We start from the raw sequence: 14,053 nt of genomic DNA on the forward strand, positions 1-14,053 counted from the left end.
TGTCTGAGCGCACACACTCTTCCACAATCATATCTTCATAGAACTAGAGCGCTGTCCTAGCCGCAAGTGTGACAGTCTCTGCCCTCTGTCAGCTCCAGGAGTGACTTCCAGTTCTTTACCGATTTTCTCATCTAGCCTTGCTCCTCCCTCTCACCCTCTGGATAAAAATTACCGAGATTTCCAACTGGCAAGGCTGACACAGAAGCGCTCCATCTCCAAGGCTAGACTGGGCCGCAGAATGAGTTCAGGTCCAGCCTGGGCAAATTCAGTGGACCTCTTGTCTCCAATAAAAACTAAAAAGCGTTTGGTGGGGTCGAGGACTTAGCAGTTTACCTAACATCTTGAAAGCCCTGGATTTGGTCTCCAATACCCCCAAAGAAGGACCAAAAAAGGAAATTAAAAAAAAAAAAAAAGTAACTCAATAGTGGAGTGTTTGCCCAGGAAGAAAAAGAGAAAGACAAGAAAAGCTATGGCATGGGAGAGCCGCTCCTACAGTTTGCCGGTGTTGTGGAGAACCAGAAACCCACGGGTCCGAGGGAGGGCAGGATTGTTCTGCCGGCCACAGGCTGGAAGCATCCACCCCGCAGACGGATGCCTCTGATTCTTACCTGCTCTCTCTCATCCCCCTTCGTGGAAGCTCGCACCGTCTTCTCTCTGTTCCCACTGTTTGGAAATGAAATGTCTTAGGTCCGCCCACCACGCGGAGCCCACAGCGGGCCCGCTCGATAAAAGAATTTGAATCTCTTGGGTGTCATTCCTAACAGGCTTGTGTATGGACCAGTGAAGGTGTACATTTTCTTGCCAACGCCATCAACCTTTCGATACAAATAGTTGCCTGTTTTAGGTGGTCCTCATTTTGGGATTTTCTCTTAGTTGTATGTATGAATGAGTAGTGTGCTTTCCCAAAGATCAGGGAACAGTGCTAAGTCCAGCTAAGGTCTTCTGAAAGCAGGGTCCTGGTGAGATGATGGAGGGAGGGATGGAGGGAGGGATGGAGATCTGTGGGCTGCCCAGAGCTGCCCAGTTTCTCCGGGCGGAGTCGCGTGGAACAGGACCCCCCAGTTCTCCCACGACCCGGAAGCCGCCGGCTGGATTCTGTTCCTTTAACGAGTTTGGCGTAAATGGGGCGAAGTTTTGGAGACACTGGCGCGTTTATTTTATCATCGCCATCATTACCATCATTACTATTATTAATGGTTATTTTGGTGTTGTTGGTTTTTTTTTTAATTGTTATTGCTTTGTTACTTTTTTCAGACAAGGCTTCACCTTCTAAAGACCACTTTACTGAAATTTAAAACCACAGTGACTTCAGTGTTCAATGAAAATGTAGATGCTCACGATTCTGTTCCCAGCTAAGGAGAGAATAAAAACCACAAGGAGTAGAGGTTTTTAAAAGTTAAAAGGGAAAGGGGAGAAAAAAAAACACAAACACACCCACAAAAGGAAGCGCCCAACGTGGGGCTCGAACCCACGACCCTGAGATTAAGAGTCTCATGCTCTACCGACTGAGCTAGCCGGGCGTTGGAGCTCAGGTCAATCCTAGGCCTATATAACCTTATTGATAATGACGCTATCGCCCCTCCGGTTCCTTGACGTCAACAAACTTGTAGACCCAGGATCAACAGCTTTTGTCTGAGGAACCTGAAGTCCAGAGAGTGGGGGACTAGAGCGAGCCAGGCGGGCCTCTCTGTTTCCCCCAGTTCCTTCTGAACGGAGTCGCCCGAGCGCGGGTGTCTGGGCGCGTGGCGCCGAGGACAGACCAGCCGAGCGCGGGGACGCGGAGAGCAGTCCTTGCGGCGACAGGGGAGTGGGGAGCGGGCGCGCGGAGACCCGTCCTCCCGGAGGCTTGAGCTTGGCGCTGGTGCCTTTCCGCGGCTCGACCTCAGGCATGGGGGCTCGGGGCGTGAGGGAGCCTCACTGGGAGAAGAGTTCCTCTTCCCTCCTCCTCGGCGGAAGTTTCTTTCTAAACACTCAGTTTGTGCTGCCCGAGAAACAAGGCCAAGGCCATCCGGTGTAAATTCACCGAGACACACTCGCATAGCATCCGCCGAGGCAGGCGCTCGGCTCCCGAGGTGTTTGCTTTTCCCACCGGTAGGAGAGGCGCCGAGTTTCGGGGTCACGGGCGAACTTCGCCCCTGCGCTGGGGAAGGCGGTCTTTCCGCAGAGGCAAAATTAGAATTCTGTTATTTTAAGTAGTGCGTAAAAGAGCTGCAAAGGGACGGTACTACTATATGCCGTGACTCGGATTCGAACCGAGGTTGCTGCGGCCACAACGCAGAGTACTAACCACTATACGATCACGGCGAGCCACCGAGCGAGCAGCGGACTCCGGGCTCAATTTAATGGCCTTTCAATGAGAGTGCCCTGTCCGTGATGTCTGATTTATTAGCCTAGGTGGCTGCGCCGTCAAATGTCTGGCTTTGCAAACCTTGACGCTTCCCGGGATGCTGGCGCGGGCATCAATTCCTCACCTCCTAGTCCCTCTCCCCGCGATCTGGGATGAGAAACCGACGCCCGCCGCACCGACCCACTTCGATTATTCCTCTCCAAAGAAGCAAACCACCCCGCAGGCAGCCCCAGACGGTATTTACACTCCAGCCAGGGCTCTGGATTCGAGGGTTTTGTTACCAGAATGGTGCGGTTGGAAAAGGAGCGGAGCTGGCGCGCTGAAGGAACCCTTCTCCCGGGCGGTGTTTTCGGACTCCACGAGTTCCCTCCCGAACCGAAGGCGGAGCCGCCTCTGAAGTTTCGGGGGAGAGGAGCCTCCATCCGGACACTACAGAGCCCGAGAGGAGGAGCCTGCGACGCCATCCGCGGCACCCGCGCCGCACGGCTTGAGGCAGCACCACCTCGCCTTGTCCCTACACCAGCTCGGAGAAATTCTGAGGCTTTGGGACCCGAGGATCAACACAAAAATTAGACGATGCGTTGGCCGGGAATCGAACCCGGGTCAACTGCTTGGAAGGCAGCTATGCTCACCACTATACCACCAACGCTCGCTGGTCTGACCTCCGGTTGGTTTCCTTATGAAGAGTCCAACAACACGTTCTCTGGCAAACGACCTCAAACTGAAGAGAAAACTAAGACAAAAGAAAAGGACAAAGAGAGAAACCAACTCTGGAATTCTAGGATTCGTCCTGTTGAACTTACTGTAGCGGTTCTTGATCTCCAAGTTTAAAGAAGATCAGTTAGTTCCTTTTACCGTTTGAAGGGAGCTTCTGGAATCGTGTGATCCAGGAAAGGGCTCTGCTGTGGGTTGTTCGTGGCAGACTTTCTTGAGGACAAATGCAGAAATGGTTGCGCTGAGACCTAAATATATGTTGTCGATCTGCTCACTATTCAGCGAGTCAAACATCGGCTGGAACATGCCGCCTTCTTCTCTTCTTTACAAAAGTATGGGATCTCATTATGGCGTCTCGCTTTAATTTGCATTTATTTTATCACTATCGAAACGGATCGTGTTCCGTGGTTTGGCAATTATTTACACCAGTGATTTGCATTTACTGAGTTTTATGCCTGGTTTTTCTATTGCGTATTTGTTTCCCCTACTGATTTATATCAGACCAGCATTTCCCTTTTAATACTAATTATGAGAATTTTTTTAATAGGCAGAAGTGTTCTTTTATATTCTCAGGCTAATGAGTTTTGTTCTTTATGATCTCTGCCTTGCTTCTATCTTGAAAAAGTCCTTCTAGCCAAAATCAAGACGCTTCTTCATAAATATTTTCTTGTAGCTTTATAATGTTTCTTGTCTTTAATGCACGGTGGTATGAGATACCAGTTCCATAACTATTCGTTTATCCAGAGGAAATAACTAAGGATACTATGCCCAGATCACGAGGACCCCCAAAAGACCGAATCCCGCATGTAAAAACAAAAAGCCTTTATTCCAAGCTCCGCAGCTTGGTCCCTCTGTCTGTCCGACTCAGCAGTGAGAACAGAGAGCCCTGAGCTCAGGTGGGGTAGAGTTTTTAGTCCTAGCAGAGGCTGGGGTGAAGGGGTTTCCAGGGTCCAGGACCCTGATTGGCTGACAATTGTCTAGGAGTATCTGTAAAACAAAAAACTAGGAGGTGTGTGCTAGACTCACGGACATCTGGCCACCTTATCTAATGGTTAGAATGCTTGGGTTGTCAGGTACTTCTCACCCTTGGGTGGATCCCTGGGTGGGATCAGCTTAAGGCTTTTCCTGGATCTGGGTGTTGCCTGCCAGGAAGCCTGTCACCGAAGCTGTATCTAGGCCCCTAAGCCTGTCATGGCTGCTGTGTGGTCAAGCTATTTTGGGGCTCCTCCACATCCCCCCTTCACAAGTACCAATGATAGGACTCAATCATGAGTCCTACCTGTCCAGGGATGCAAGGGTATTGGGACCTATGAGCCATTAGTTAACAGGTTTTTTAGGGCAGTGACACATGTATCTATTGCGTTATTATTATTATTATTATTATTATTATTATTATTATTATTATCTATTGCCATTTTTAAGACCCTGTAGTTCTGATCTTTGAGTACAACCAGACTATGATCTTATAGAATACCTCTTTGGTTCTGCATAAAAAAGGTCAAGTGTCTTATCTTATTGCAGAACAATTTTAGTTAATAAATATATCTGTTGACAACTCTGAATCTATTTTCCTGGTATGTCAATGGACATTATAGTTGGCCATCTTGCCTCTATGCCAAGGAGTTTCCTTTTGACCCAGCATTTCAGCCTTTTCTGAACAGGGAACAAGGAATGACATATTCTCTTCTGGAACTGCTTCGAGCTAGCATCGGGGTGCCGTTGTCAGGGCCCCCCACTAGTCAAAGGCTGGGTAAAAGGGGCATCTCTCAGAAGCATGTGGGTATCTGATCCTGCAGAGACAGGGAATAATCACATTGGTTGAACCGGTCCACTTTAGCTTTTAACAAGTCCAGAGCTCACAGTCGTCCAGAACAGAGTAGTCAGCAACTGAAGCTTGGAGGTGTCTGCCAGCCAGGTGGAAATCTGTTGAGACAAACTTGAACTAGGAACAGAAGTTAAAATTTATGAACTTATTTGGAACCCTTAGGCCCCCTTCTTAGTCACTGGGAAGAGCAGGAGTCCCAAGACAAGTGGGAAAATTTAAGCTGTGCCTATCTGGAGTCCTTTTAACCTCTGTGAAGTGGATCCAAGTTTTGACTCTTGTAATCCTCTGAGGCCTACAGAAACTATCTTACAAAATGACATAAAAGTTTTAGATACGTTAGTATTACCAATCTGTACTGACATCCATATTGCAGAAAAAGCAGGTGATGGGTATCTGCAGAACAGCAGAAGCGGACTCATACCTTTGAGTCCCAACAAGAACTACAAATTTGGGGCAAAAGCATAAGCGTTTTCCTTCTGTCCAGAGTGAAAGGATGATAAACGGGGCTGGCTACCGTGTGGAAAGGTCACGGTCACGACAGAATCCAGTGTTAGTTTTCAGAGCTTTATTAGGAGGGAAAAGGGGGAGGGAAAGGAGAGCCAGGCCTGGAGAGAGAGAAAGATGGGGGAGGGCAGAGCAGAGTGGAGAGAGAGGGTGGGGTCTGCTTCCAGCTTTTAAGGTGCGTATGTAGCAGCGCACACTGATGATGTAAGATGCAAGACCCTGTTCTGCACATAGCTGGAGCGAGGGCAGAATCCTAACACAGAGAGCCAGGTGTAAATTGGAGATTTTGGGCCTGATGAGAAGCATTTCTAGGTTTATAGATGACAACTGAAATAAATTTAAAATGTTGAGCTTGTGACTGAACAGTAAGTAGTCAGTCACTGCTCTACCAACTTGTCAGACCTCTACTAAATGTTAAGTTCTGAACTGTTATATCATAGAACAGGAGAGCAAATTTGAAACATTTCTCATCAAAGCTTATAGGCTTTCATATCCTCAGCCCTTTCTTAGAGCCACATTTAAGCCTTTATGGCTTATTTAAATTTTTATATCTTAGAACATTTTCTTAAAAATGAGCTAAGAAGCTGGCTATAGCCTTGCAGAAGGATCTGGTTGTCTGATGCTGTCAAGCTGACAAAGTCATAGCTAGCCTAGCTATTATGGGGCCCCTCCACAAGGACACACAGAGATAGATCTACATGGATGCTCATCGACGTGTAAAACCAAACATTTAGTTGGAGCGGAGGGGCACGCTAAACGTCCAGCAATAAGATTGGTTCAATTCAAACCTTGGTTACTTTGTTGTGCATTGCTGGAGGAATATTACTTTCTGAAGGGCAGGCAGTTGGTAACATCTATCCACAAATGCACATTTCATCCCAGGCTTTAAAACCACACACGTGCAAAATGTCATACGCACAAAATTATTTATGAAAGCACTGTTTTGTAAAGGCACAGAGTTAGAAAACAAAACAAAAACAAAACCCTAAGGTTTCATCAGTAGGAAGCTATTAACTATGGAATACTCAAACGATGGAATGGTACATGCCATTAAAAACAAAAACAAAAACAAAACAAAAACCTACTTCTAAAAAGGCCGCGCTGAACCAGGCGTGGTGAGGCAAGCCGTGATCTCTGGCTTTGGGAGGCAGATGATATGCAAATTTGACGCCAGCCAGGCCTACGTAAGAGTCCCAAGCCAGCCAGGACTGAAAAAGAATTGTCAGACAAGGTGCAGAGGAGATCGCCTCTACTCGTGCAAGAGCACAAACAAAGCGTCTCCGAAGTTGAGAATCACACTGATCACCTCAGTAGACACGGAGGGAACGCAGCAGGGAAGTCTGATTACACTTGTGCGTTTTTGCCAATTTGAATTCTAAATTACGTAAAACATATACCAAACAATATTCTGTCTACTGGAAAGTGTTAGAAAGGTCATCTTTTAAAAGCATCCTACATGAAAACTGGGTAGCATGACTTCACTTTCTATTATTATATTTCAAGTGTCAAGTGATTATTTTGTACTTTCCTAGAAATTGAGAAACAAAAAACGCACTTCCCTGACCGGGAATCGAACCCGGGCCGCGGCGGTGAGAGCGCCGAATCCTAACCACTAGACCACCAGGGATGCTAGTAGTTCGCCTTCACTAAGATCATATGATTCCGAGGAACTGTGAGCTTCCGCCTCTCCGTGGTTCCGCTGAAGTTTTGAGATTCTGCACGAGACATTCTGCTTATCGAAATAACTTCTTCAAAAGAGAAAACAGCGAAAGAGTTCTCAGGCCTGGCTCTTAAACCCTGGAGAGGATTACATACACAAGATCACAGCCCCAAGACCAGCAAGAGAGACAACCTCTGCAGACAGACTGCTCCTCCCTAGAAAGCCAAATCGCCCGGACTAGCAGGGGCTTTGCCAGAAGAACCACGAATTTCCTTAGAGGGTATAAAGAGCGTCGCGGGAGCAACGCTAAGACATCCTAGGCGTGCGGCAGCCACCAGATCCCGGGAGAGCGGCGCTGGCTGCCGCAGCTCCATCACAGACCGCTGGTGCCCAGGCTGCAGAAATCCGCCTGCTGGTTGGTGCGCAGAAGTGCCTCAGTTTAACTCGCTTTTAAAAAAAGAACTTTATCTGAGAGAGTGGGGAGGAAAAAAAACAAAAAACCCGGCGTGCATTCCCAGATAAAGGAACCTCTTAAAGTTCCCGACCCACCCCCTATCAAGGTAGTGCACGGAATTTGGGGGGAAGAGAGACAGAGACGGAGAGAGAGAGAGGGAGAAACAGGGAGAAAGCCAACCGATAAAATGTTGGCAACGAAGGCAACAAATAGAACGTTATACCACTTTTCTGTAGATTTGAAATTGTTTAAAACAAACAGTTGAGGGAAAAAAAAAAAAATTAAGCAATCAAAAGCCTCCCCTCCGGCCTTGTTTTTTATTTGTCTGTTTTTGTGTGATCTAACCGTGAAGTGAGGAACTCTACACACCAGTTAGTTCAACTAGAACATTTTAAAAGCACCTCCCTACAGCTGGATGGAATTATTTCTTTAGCTGACGGTCCAAGCCTTACCTAGAGTGAATAGACGTCACTTTTGATAGTGGATTATAAAAACAAACAAATAGAATTTTAAAACTGCGTCATTAACGATGTGCCCACATCAACAGGCCTTAGCGGGATGTTTGATGAGAGGGTATCTTTCTGCTTGTTTTGCTTGTTTTGAATGAGTGTGCTAAGATGTTAAGTATTAATCTTCCATTCATCCACTCTCCACCTCCCTGTACATCGAGACTCTGCTCAAACCAGGTTGTGCAGCAGCCTTCCCTCAAAGGGAATTCACAGATTCTGACAGGCACCGTAAGGCTCTGATTCCCTGCAGGGGCCCCGCCACGGTATCTGTCTCTGGTGCTGGGGCCTGAACTCTCCTCGGAGACGCCGGCATGCCGCTGCTTCTCTGTTGGTTCGTGGCACTAACAAAACTCTTTTAATAAATTCCTTGTCCCCAGTCTCAGTGTCTCTTGAGCCCCTCCTATCCCAGACTTAACAGGTGTCCAAATGTTGGACATTTATTTTCATAAAAACTCAGGAATCCTGTGCTGTCATGGGGGAGTCTAATAGTTCTCTTGCTCCTTTACTTCGGATGTTTTCACTGGGTATCGGTGACTAAGTATCAGACAAAACCACCCAGGGAATTGGTAAAAGGAAGCAAATGTATTTCTCTGGTCTTGCAGCTGTTTGCTCTGGATTGCAACCTTTCCTGCTGCAGAGAAAGGGCCCAAGGACCTCACAGAACCCTTACAGAGGTTATAAACTTAGAGTAAACAATCGCCAGGGAGAAGACTCTGAGTGGAGTTGCCTAAAAATTGTACAGGGGACTCCAGTGATCGTCACCCCGGCAGCGCTTTTCAGTGATGTCCAAGAAACCCGAGTTCCTGCAACTCAAACTCTGGGTCAGCAAAATAGACTTGGGTGCGATTATTTCTTTGGTTCATCCCCAGACCCTTACCTGGAGCGAACAGACAGACACACGGTCAGTGTCCTCAAGAAGTCATACAACACTAAAAAGAAATCAGAAATTCGAAAGAAATAAGCCTTCGGAGGGTAAAGATGAGCAAAACATATTGTATGAAAAAAAATAAAAACAAACAAAAAGCGAACAAATAAGAAGCCCAGGCAAGGGGGGTGGCGGGGATATGACCCGCCAGCCTCTGGACAAGAGCCTTTTCATCGAGTAGCCTGCCACCTGCTGGTGAGTTTTGGCAACACACGAGAACCGAGGAAAGTGTATGTGCTCTGAGATTGGAACTTGCCACTTGCTAGAAAATGGTCTGGGGTCCCAAGAAAATGATCGCACATTCCAAAGTATTTCGGCAAGACAAATAGTTTTCATTCTGTAGAAGGTGCGTACCTATGTCAAATCCATCAGGCAAACACCCGCAGCGGGGGTCTCCCTGTTTTTTTCTCCTAACGCAAAGGAATCCCCATGTCTCTCAAATTTACACTACTGGCTAATTTAAATCTACGAATTTGGTAAGCAAAATTCAATCTGAGCACCCAGTGCGACCCTGAGCACTTACTTTGATTGCAAGAAGTGCTGACCCTGGACTGAGTCTACCAAGTTGATCACAGTCCTCGGGGAGGACTGTCTGGAGAGGTGGGAATGGAGGGTGGGCTGGGGGTAAGGGGAGGGGGGGGGGGGGGAGAATAGGGAACCATGGCTGATATGTAGAACTGAATGATATTGTAAAATAAAAAATATATATCACAAAAAAAAAGAACACAGAAAAAAAAAGAGTAAGATAAATGGCAGACTGACACTCGTCAAATATAAATAAAAAAGTGGCCGGGCGTGGTGGCGCACGCCTTTAATCCAGCACTTGGGAGGCAGAGGCAGGCGGATCTTTGTGAGTTCGAGGCCAGCCTGGGCTACCAAGTGAGTTCCAGGAAAGGCACAAAGCTACACAGAGAAACCCTGTCTCGAAAAACCAAAAAAATAAATAAATAAATAAATAAATAAATAAATAAATAAATAAATAAAAAAGTGTTGCCAGCTTTAAAAGGAAAAAAATCACTAGAATATGTGACCCAGTAATATGAGAGCCATTCAAATTGTATTTAAGTTAAAAAAAAAAAAGAGGACATTTAAAAATGAGCAACTTATCAATTTCACATAGGAACAAACCTTATACAAATATGGGCATCATAGCTATGAAACAGAAAATATACATTTTATTTTATTTTTATTTTTTGAAACAGTGTCTCTATTACATAGGTGTGGCTATCCTGGGACTCAATACACAGACCAGGCTGGCCTAAAACTCAGAGAGAGCCATCTGCCTCTGGAGTGATGGATTAAAGGCATGCACCACAAAAAAAAAAAAAAAAAAAGTGCTGACCCTGGAGGAATTAGAATTTCTGACAAACCATTTCTTTTTTTTTTTTTTTTTTTTTTTTTTTTTTTTTTCGAGACAGGGTTTCTCTGTGTAGCTTTGCGCCTTTCCTGGATCTTGCTCTGTAGACCATGCTGACCTCAAACTCACAGAGATCCACCTGGCTCTGCCTCCAGAGTGCTGGGATTAAAGGCGGGAGCCACCACCGCCAGGCCGACAAACCATTTCTTTATAGTTTTAAATTTATTTTGAAGTGTCTACTTATTTAACCCTTTAGTAGAAAAGTCTTTCACATTTCCCACACCACCTATCTCAACATGAAAGAACCAGGGAAGGGTAAGTCTCCTCTTCCTGGCACCGAATCTAAGAGTAGACATGATGTGGTGTTTCATTTTCTTTTGTCAAGCATTTACAAATTGTGCCTAAATACAGATCAATGATACAAAGAAATTTGCTCAGACTGCCCCCATCTGGTGAAAACAAACCAGTAAACCTGGGAGGACACAAGAATGGACCAGAGAAGATCGACGTGCTTTTCTCTAATTCCTCCTTCTAATACGATAAAAACCCTGGGCATTGTGTAGAAAAAGGAAATAGAAGACAGAAGAGAGAGAGAGAGAGAGAGAAGGATTCAAACCAGCCAGAAGTGCGGATCTCTCCGGGCTCCCATTCTGCACATTGTCCAGATTTGGAGCTGAAGAAGGCTGGCAATTTGGACAGCCAGCATTTGGGGCTGGAGGCAGGAGTCTTAGTTCAAAGTCATCTCAGATATAAGAGGAGTTCAAAACCATCCTGGCTACATAAGACGCTGTCTCTAAAAACAAAACATAAATAAGTAAATGAATAAATGTTAAAAAAAAAAAAAAAAAAAAAAAACCTCAATTGCCTGTGATAGCACATACCCCTAATCCTGGCACTTGGGAAATAGACGGGAAGTTCAAGGCCAGCATTCACTACACAGGCCCCTGTGTAAATAAAAAAAAATATATCATCTGAAACAAAAGCCTACTGTATCCTGATGTGAAAGCCAAAGGACCAGGGGAGTGGTAGCCTGGAAAGCAGAAAATTTTCAGATAAGAATGGCCCTGTTCAGCCAACACCACAGAAATAAGCTGTGCCTCACTCTCCTCTGAGAGAAAGGGTGCCCAGATGTCTGCCCTCAGCAGGTCTCAGAGGATACCAGAGAAAACTTAAAGCATTTGAGTTTGATGTTGTTGTTTTCTTAATTCATTATGTATACAGTGTTCTCCCTGCAGGCCAGAAGAGGGCACCAGATCTCATTACAGATGGTTGTGAAGCACCCTGGGATTGCTGGGAATTGAACTCAGGTCCTCTGGAAGAGCAATCAGTGCTCTCAACCTCTTAAGCCATTTCTCCAGCCCCAGTGTGTGAGTTTGAATTTCACCAAAATGCAGTGATAACAAAGCAACCTCAGTGGTGTGCGCCTTTAATTCCAGCACTGGAGAGTCAGAAGCAGGCAGATCTCTGTGAGTTCGAGGCCAGCCTGGTCAGGGCTACACAGGAAACCCTGTCTCAAAAAACCAAGGTGGGGGGAAAAAAAGATAAAAGAATAAGCTGAGGAACCGCACACAGAGGGGAAAAAAAAACCTATTCCAAACAGAGGGGCTATTCAGGAAGCCAAAAAATCTAGTTTCTTGAATCAGTTTCTTCTCGAGGCCTGGGGATTTTAAGGCCTGAAGAAGTCTTCCTCCCTTACTTTAGGGCTGGTCAATTTGAAGACAGTTCTGCTTGGCCCAGAACTGTTGTGTGACTTGTCCGGATCCAACCTGCAGCTTGCTGAGCCAGTCCGTCAGGGGGGGGCCACATGGTGGGAGACAAAATTGTCTCAGTTAGCTTTTGCCTCAAGTCAGGAGGTTGAGGAAGAAAATTCACCATCTTATTACTTATTATTTGCAAATTTGTCATATTTATTACATATTACTTATGTTTATATACATAATTATATATTAAATATATAGTTATAAATAAATAAATATTACTTTGTTACTTATTACTTGTCCCTGTCGGCCTAACTTCTGGTCTCTCAATCTGACCCCTCTTTGACCTCTACAGGCACAATCAATGCACAGACATACCTTCTGGGAAAACACACATACATATAAAATAAAGACTAATAAGTAACTTCTCAAAAGAATTTTTAAAAAGTCTGAGGTGGAGGGAGGGATTTGAAAAAAATAATCCCCTCAAATTTTGTGGAGAGCCAAACCTACAGATGTAAACACCCATCCAGCAAACAAATGTCAAAGCACCTCATAGAAAGTGCTGGAAGTTAAAATAAGAAGAAAGAAAGAAAAAAAGCAAAGTATGCTGAAATTAAGGACAGGAAAATGATCTGAATGATAGTGGATTTCTCATTAGAAAGCACAAATCTTTTTAAAGCTCTTCAGGGCTCTCAGCCTAGATTTCTGTATCTATGAAAATATCCTTCAAGAATTGGGGCTGGGTGGTGGCGGCGCATGCCTGTAATCCCAGCACTCGGGAGGCAGAGCCAGGCAGATCTCTGTGAATTTGAGGCCAGCCTGGGCTACAGAATAAATTCCAGGAAAGGCACCAAAGCTACCCAGAGAAACCTTGTCTCGAAAAACTTAAAAAAAAAAAAAAAAAAAAAAAAAGAATTGGGGTCAGGGGAGGGTTTGCTGGATGGTCATTGGTAAAAATGCTTCCTGTTCTTCTATAGAACCTGGTTCCATTCCCAGGACCCACAACTGCCAGCTCACAACCAACTGTAACTCCAGCTCCAGGGGACTCAACGCCTTCTGCTCTCTTCTGGTCTCCAAGTGTAACTACACTCATGTGCACAGACCCATATGCAGATATACACGCATACACATAAATAAAAACAGAAATAAATCCTTATTCAAATGGCCAACAAGAACATGAAGACATTACCCATCGGGAAATAAAAACAAAACCACATTTAAGACAGCATTTATACCTGTCTTAGTGTTCTATTGCTGTGAAGAGACAACGTGACCACAGCAACCCTTATAAAGAAAAACATTTAACTGGGACTGGCTTACAGGTGCAGAGGTTTGGTCCATTGTCATCATGGTGGGAAGCATGCTGGTGTGCAGGCAGACGTGGGTGCTGGAGAAGGAGCCAAAAGTTCTCATCTGGATCGGCAGGCAGCAAGAAGAGAGAGTGAGCCACTGGGTCTGGCTTGAGCTTCTGAAACTTCAAAGCCTACCCCTAGTGACACACTTCCTCTAACAAGGCCATACCTACCCTAACAAGGTCACGTGTCCTAATCCTTTCAAATAACACCACTCCCTATGAACCTATGGGGCCATTTTCATTCAAACCACCACAACGCCTACCAGTTGTAGATAGCGATAAATTAAAAAAAAAAAAAAATAGAGAAGAGCAAGTGTGGATGAGGATAAGCAGTTGGACCCCTGGGGCCTACTGGCAGAACCGTGCAGCTGCTGTGGGAAAGTTTGCAGCTCCTCCATGAGGTAAATATAGACTATGACTCAGTGATTCCACTCCTGGGAATAAACCCCAAAGAACTAAAAGCAAGTAAGTAAATATTTGTCTATGTATGCATGCTCCCTGGAGCACTGTTACATATGGATACCTTTCGATTTCTATAAATGTGGAAACCATCTAAATGCCCTTCAGCAAATGGAGAGATAAAATGGGTCTGCCATCGTAGCTCAGCGGTAGAGCGCTTGCCCAGCATATGGAAGTCATGAATTTGATCTTAACACTGAAGAAAAGAAAGCTCTCCAAGAGAAGGAGAACTGTGTGTATTCTAG

At 45.4% G+C, this 14,053-nt stretch overlaps 4 non-coding genes across 4 annotated transcripts; all 4 read right to left on the reverse strand.

Annotated features, from left to right (window-relative positions):
* Positions 1-1,447: 1,447 nt before the first annotated feature.
* Trnak-cuu lies at positions 1,448-1,520 on the reverse strand. The gene has a single exon. It is a non-coding gene; the product is annotated as a tRNA-Lys (tRNA).
* A 712-nt stretch (positions 1,521-2,232) lies between these two features.
* On the reverse strand, positions 2,233-2,304 carry Trnah-gug. The gene has a single exon. It is a non-coding gene; the product is annotated as a tRNA-His (tRNA).
* A 620-nt stretch (positions 2,305-2,924) lies between these two features.
* On the reverse strand, positions 2,925-2,996 carry Trnag-ucc. The gene has a single exon. It is a non-coding gene; the product is annotated as a tRNA-Gly (tRNA).
* A 3,949-nt stretch (positions 2,997-6,945) lies between these two features.
* On the reverse strand, positions 6,946-7,017 carry Trnae-cuc. The gene has a single exon. It is a non-coding gene; the product is annotated as a tRNA-Glu (tRNA).
* Positions 7,018-14,053: the final 7,036 nt, after the last annotated feature.

The sequence above is a fragment of the Peromyscus leucopus genome, chromosome 6 (genome assembly GCF_004664715.2).
Source record: "Peromyscus leucopus breed LL Stock chromosome 6, UCI_PerLeu_2.1, whole genome shotgun sequence".
NCBI classification, from domain to species: Eukaryota; Metazoa; Chordata; class Mammalia; order Rodentia; family Cricetidae; genus Peromyscus; species Peromyscus leucopus.